At 39.3% G+C, this 7,166-nt stretch overlaps 1 pseudogene; it reads right to left on the bottom strand.

Moving 5' to 3' along the window:
- Positions 1–330: 330 nt before the first annotated feature.
- On the bottom strand, positions 331–1,313 carry LOC148920434 (uncharacterized; annotated as a pseudogene).
- Positions 1,314–7,166: the final 5,853 nt, after the last annotated feature.

The raw sequence follows: 7,166 nt of genomic DNA, 5'->3' as shown, positions 1-7,166 counted from the left end.
AAAAAAATATATATATATATATATATAAATGTATGTAATACAAGAGAAATGTTTAAAATGTAATTAAGAAAGTAAAAAACTAATCAAAAAATGTTTCAAAATCTATGTGGTCATCTTGCAAATGCGGCTTGGAGGTCCGGACATTGTCTACAGGGGCAGAGGCCACTCGGGTTGGAGGGGCTCAGAGGTCGACGAGGGACCAAAATCCAGGATTGGAATGCTAGACCGAGCAAGGGACTCTAGAAGCTGTGACATCTGGGTACTATACGAGGCAACTTGGGTCTTAAGCTCGACCACCTTTACTGTCAAAGCAGTCACCTAACTGTTTGACTACGACGATGAAAGGGCTCTAGGTTCCCACTGCCGGGCATTCCCCATCCCTCAACAATATGTCCCTGGCCTCCTCCCGAGAGTCTGATCTAAGGTCTCCGTCAAGATATGAAACCCTGCATCCTTTGGAGGATCCATATACTCGAGTCGAGTATCGGGAGGAAGTTGGGAGGCGGACTCCTGAAGAACCAATTGGCTCTTCTCCATCATCGTCGCCTGTTTAACATAACATAAAATATTAATTAAAACATTCATATAATAACCATGAAACTTGAATGCGTAAGATAATAATTAAAATTAAAGAATATTTACATGAAGGGACTCAGCCAACTTATTCCCAGGTCGAACAAAAATGTCACCAAAGACGTCGATCTCCGACAATTTGGAATCCTCCTGAATTGCACAACCAAAAAAATAAATTAATATTAATGACATATTAAAAATTGAATATAAACAACTTTCTTATTACCCACAGCCACACCTGAATGTGGGAGAAGAGTCTTCTTGTCCTTATTGCTCTCATTTGCTTTCGGCTTCTTCTGTTATACAAAAAAGAAACGTATTAGTTGAAATTGAAATGAAATATAAAAAATTAAATAAACATTATTAAGAAACATGTAATAATTTTCAACTTAATATAATATTAAAAAAACTACATAATCGGGCTCCTAAAATGACCGCAGAGCCACGCCCAACTATCCTCCCACCCCTCAAGCTCCTTCGGGCAACCCTTCTGAAGAGTGACCTGCGGATCATCGAATGCCTTAAAATTGGGGTGCAGGTCACACTTCCACTGCTTGTACCTCCCAGCAAATAGTCTGTTGATGTACGCCAACGACTCGTTGTCGAGGTCCTCTAGATTGCAGTTCGTCTGCAATAAATTAATTACATACATTAAGTAATAGAAATATATAAAGTTTGAAGGAAAAACAATTAAAAGGTAGGATACGTACCGACAACTGTCTGCGCACCTCCGTCCTCATCTCGTCAGGCATGACCTTCCAAGACTTTCATTTCATTAGGCAATGGGTCCAAACGACGTGACCAATGGCGTGGGCCAATGAGCTATGTTGGTTCGCCGTTGGTGCAGCCCGATGCTGCTCGTCATATACAATGTTGATACGATTGTTGGTCACCCGAGTGACCTTCTCTGCCTTCAACTGACGACAAGGTCCCCGAGTGTTTTTCTAGGCTGCAAAGAGATATAAACTTAACGTTAAAGAACAAATCCTACTAAACATCTTGGTCCAAAATAGCTAGATTTCAAGGAAATATTTACCTGATTGTGACCCCGACGCACCAGTAGCGGATGTCAATGTTATGTCGGTCGTCTGGGGGGGCCGTAACATGTTGCGCCACCGATGACGCCGGCGCATGGGAGACCCTAAGACCAATCGACAAGTGCTTCATCCGTCTTTGGCAGCAGTGTTTACCGGGAGGGGCGAACTCTGTGCATCGTCACCGCCTTACAACTTCTAATAAGGTTTGACATCTGCACAACTGAACAAGCATCCAAGACAAAGTAATCAAACAAATAGGAACTCATTCAAGTAAACAAAAAGTCCTAACCAACCATCAGACTAAGCAGATATTAATATATAACATATTTATTTAATTTTTTTTCATGAGGGAAAGATATTAATGTATAACTCATTCAATACAAGTTGCATAATTTTATTTTATTTTTATTTTCCTATTTCTTTTAAATCCCCGGAACGTTTTTCTTTGTTGTGGCTCTGCCCTTTTTTTTTTTTTTTTTTTATAATTTCAAAGAGAAACTTTGTTCAATAAATTTCAACAGTATCATTCAAAGACATCAACAATAAATCTCGGTCTTCTACTCAAATGGTCGAAAGGAAAATTAGTTAAAAATTAGTTTATTTTTGTTCCCATGGACTTAATCTACTAAAAACAAGATAATCCCATCCGTGATTCGACCAAATACAAATCTTACTGATCAAATTAATTAAAATTATTATAAATCAATAAAACATAAATTATTTTTTGGAAAGGCAGCCAAAAAGTACACAAAAATCTAATAAAATTCTTTATCCCCAAACTGTCAAATATACAAATATACGGTTGAAATCTACAAATATACTACCTGTCAATCCTGAAAATCCAGACAATCCAGTTCCAAACTTAATCCAAATATACAAATATACAAATCCAGTTCCAAAACTAATCTAGAAAATCCAAGAAATACAAATTTATAGTTGAAATTTATAATTAGGGCTAGAGTTGGGAATTTTTCCAGAGGGCGTTTCGAGGAAGACCCGGAGAGAATAAGACCAGCAAGCAGGCGAGAAGCTCGAAGGCCATAGTCTCTGGCGGTCGAGAGAGAGAGAGAGAGAGAGAGAGAGAGAGAGAGAGAGAGAGAGGGGCCGTCGTCTGGGGAGTGCCTTGGCCAACGTCTTCGGTTCGAAGAGATAGATGAGAGGAGTAGAAGGAGAGAGGGTGTAATAACCCAAACCTAAAATTAATATTTAATTATTAATTTATTTGAGAAAAAGACAAAAATATCCCTAGAATATTTTATTAGTTTAAAAGTTGACTTTTTGACCGGGAAGGAATTTGGGGATTTTAGTTGTACCGTTGCGTAGAGCGCGACGAAACGAGTTCGTAGACATGTAACGGGCTCAAATCGGAGTTGTAACGAAGGAGTTACGATCAAAAGAAGTTCAGTGGCATAACCGTAAATATTTCAAACTTCAGTTTATATAAACCCAGAAATTTCTGGGTTTGGGAGCTCGACCAGCCAGCTTCCCGGGGCGATTTCTCCCACCTCCGGTCACCGATTCAGGCAAGACCGGTCACGTTAGAACCACCACACTTTGCTCTTCCAGTCCCAGCCCATCTCAGTCTCGATCTGCCGTCGTGGTAGCCGGAAACCGCCACGAAACAGGGTGGTTTGGACAGTTTTTGACGGAATTTCGTGGAGCTCGTTCTCCCTCCTCCGGCCATCGTTTCAGACGAGTGAGGTATGGTTTTCTAGCTATTTTTCGTGCTCTAGCTGCTGGTTGGGTAGGATTTCAGAAATTTCCAGCGTAGATAGCTCGATTTACGAGCTAGGTTTCAGCCGGTTTTCGAGTCACTGTTCCGGCCATTTCCGGCCACTTTTTGGGGTTGGTCCAAGAACAAAAGTGGTTCCAAATAGGGTGTTTTACCTAGGATAGGAGTCTTGAACCGAGATGTTGAGATTTTCCGGCGAGGCGTTATTGCTTTAGGCACCACGCCGCTGCCACGCGTGTGGCGGCGTGGGCAGCAGGGTGGGGACCACAGTCAGTTCTAGAGTGATTTCCTAGTCCTCACGAGCGCATAGGATTTCGCGGATCTTAATTCGGATACCGTTTGAACCCCGAACGGATCTCGCCTAGTGTGTGATTTCCGGGTTCACTAGTTTTGCACCGTTGGATCGTAACAATTTTCAGGTATGTTGATCTAGGTAATTCCAGGATCGTATAGTATTTGACGGATCGTAAACGGAGTCCCGGATACTCAAAAGCGTCAACCCTAGAGTATGTTTTACGGATAATTGAACCAATTACAGTCGGCAGTGAAAGAACTACGTGTGGCTTGATCCTCGTAAAGTGCGTAGGCAGCCTACGATTACTGCGCAGCCACGAGATAGGGCCCCGAGTTTGTGTTATCGCTTGGCATTTTGGTCATTTACGATCCACGATACTGGTGTTAGTTTAAAACGGGATTGGCCCGGATTTCAAAGTGGAATTTGGGTCGGTCGTTTGAAGGCCTCAGAGGGATGAGAGGGGTCGAAGGAGTTATGAACAAAATTGCACCTTTTTTATAAAATTTTCGCAAATTTGTGCGACGGATAAGGTATTTCGTCTAGCAAGGTAATATTTTCGGAAAAAATATAACAACCTGTATGCGATGTAATTGTAAAATGAAGCCGTGCAAAGACTTTTTAAGAAGCGGGAAGTGAACCGACAAAATTGTCGCTACCTTGCGCGATGACGAAATTATGGCATCGCGCATGGTAGCAACCTACGCGACGAAAATGTCACCATGTCGTCTCTCAAACCATAAACACTGAACCCTGAACCTAAACACTAAACCCTCGAAAATTATAACATTGCGCGACGCAACAGTCATCATTGCGTCAAGCAAACGCTAACCCTAAACCCTAAACCTTAAACCCTAAACCCTAAACCCTAAAAATTATAACATTGCGCGACGTAGCATGACATCGCGTCGCTCAAAGTTAGGTTGCTCAAAGACACCTTTCGTCTCACAAGAATTTTTTTTTTTTAAAAGAATGATTATAAAAATTACTTATGAATCATATTTAAAAAATCTTCAATTATTGTGAAATAATAGAAATAATTGATGATGAATTTTAGTTATAAAAAAAAATTTATGACATTAAGTCGTTGCAATTGCTTTTTTAGCATTTTTATCATCAGTTTCCGTCTCCTAATCCTCCTCCTCTATAACTACATCACTGTCCCTATTCAGCCATAAACCCCTTCGTATGCCCATTCTTTCCAAATAAAGACAAGATCAAGACGAGCTTTGATTGTGTCCTTTGTCTTGCCCTCGATTTCTAGAATCATGCCCATCAATGTGGCAAATTATATGGGAATACGAAAATCGGCCAAGTCGTGTGGTGTTGGTTTAGAACCCCGTACAGATTGAATCAGTTTGTGGCAAGTCCCAATCTAACATTTCGGGGATCAGCAGCACATTTGGGGAACATTCGATAGAACTCATTCCATGCCTCCCATATGCGCGAAAGAAAGCAAGTCGTCGCTTAAACATGCGTCGCGCAAAGGATAAGTTTTGTCGCACAACGGTCAGTTTTTTCGCGCAAAGTTCCAACTTTTTGCTACGACAACTAAACTCATCGCGCAAGTTTTTCTTAGGGTTTAGATAACGTGTATTGTCGTGCTACTTATTCTATCGCAACGATGGGTTTCGTCGTGCAAGTGTTTGGTGCCAAATAATATAACCTTGCGTTTTCTTGCTAAATCTACTCGACGATAGGATTTATTGTTGCGCTAACATTGCTTTCGCGACGATGTGATTCGTCGATCAAGTTTTGGCGCCAACTTTACGCGATGATAGCACGTATTGTTGTGCTAAGATTTCTTTTGCGACGATACACGTCGTCGAGCTAGTTTAGAAATATAAAATTATTATCCGCGATAGTTTGAGCTACGAATGCACTTTTGCATTGCGCAAGGGCTTCTTGAGCGATGAAGATTTGTTTGTCGGGCAAAATATCGTCCCGCAAATAGTAAAACGTAGTAGTGATTGTAGCTATCATTTTGTTTTCATTTTTGTTCCATAGCTATGTAGCTCGTCTAACTTCATTTTTGTTCCATAGTTAAGTAGCTTTTTCACTTTTATAATATTGTTAGTCATTTTTTATTAAATTTTTTTTTGGTTTCCTTTTCAGTACCATGTCTAGATTGACAATTTTAATTAGCTATGGAGGGAGCTGGGTTCACTCAACGTACAAAAGTGGCAAAACTAAAGGAGTACTTGTTTCAGAGAAAATTACATTAGAGAAACTTCGGAATAAAGTGTATGACATTGCAAATTTGGACCCAAATGAGTATGAGATAACTATGAAAGTTATATATGATTCAACGAAAAATGCTTGGCCCGTAGAGATAGTCGATGATGATGACGTGAAAACTTTTGTTACTGAAAGTCTTTTAAGGTCTTATAAGATTCCATTGTGCATTACGTTGAAGCGTAAACTAAGCAATCAACAAGCTACAGTTGACTTCAGACAATTACCAATATCGTGAAGACAACAATCAATGTCGTGATTCAGAAAATTAATGGGGAAAAGAAGTGCTTGAGGTCTCTAAATATGTTGTGGAAAATTGTTAGTATGAAATTCGTATTGACATTTCTTAGATTCTAGCATAGGTCGGGAATTAGTTTTGATGCAACACATTCAATTCCGAATTTTTGAAGTGTGACTTGATCTATATGAGGAAACTGATTTCAGGTAAATCATGCATTAATTGTAGGATTCCTAGTTGGAGTTATTTTCACTCTCGATTACTTTTATGTTAGTCCTATTTTTAATAAGATTAGATTTTATCTCTTGAGATTACTTTCCTAGTTGGACCCTATTTTGATTTAGGTTAAAATATTATTTTTCCTCTTTGTTTTTGAGAGAACTTTTTATTAATATCTAATTGGTTTCTTTGATTAATATTGTTTCTTTGTTTTACAATTGTTTGGAGTGAAAGCTATCTGTGACAGTGCATAAGCTAACAAAATTAAATAGGATTCTAAGAATCAAATCTCATCAATTGCAATACATTGTTCACATGGCTTGGTAGACTTCTCTTGCAAAAAGGAGAATGTGTTATGTATATAAAGATGGCGTGCTTCCTTATTTCAAACACATCTTTCAGACATTTTTAGTTGAGCATCTAAATTTCCTAATAATAGCTGCTATGCATATCTTTAAGATAAGTCATTAAGTGTTCCATGTTTACTTTGTGATTTATCAGATACCTTCATCATTTATATTGCATTCATTTACATGTTCGGTGACTCGTACAGTTGAGGGCACCAAGACTGTTGACAGGACCCGACCCAAATTCCACTTTGAAATCTAATTTGGACCCTGTACGTGTCCGACACCTTGTAGGTGCCAGGAACACTTGATTGAATTGCCCATCTAACAAAATCGAATTTAACTTCAAAATTGACTTATGTCGAAAATCCGGCAGTCCCCCCTGTAAATTGTCGTTTCCCAAAATTTTCCACCTGTACAAAATGCATTTAAAATTCCAACTGTTTAGCATGCATCAAATGTACATTCAAGCAATCCAACAATAGTACTATAT

This window comes from Prunus mume, linkage group LG2 (genome assembly GCF_029339155.1).
Source record: "Prunus mume cultivar Tortuosa linkage group LG2, ASM2933915v1, whole genome shotgun sequence".
Lineage (NCBI taxonomy): Eukaryota > Viridiplantae > Streptophyta > Magnoliopsida > Rosales > Rosaceae > Prunus > Prunus mume.
Note: the sequence above shows the minus strand (reverse complement) of the source record. Positions and strands in the feature narration are given on the sequence as shown.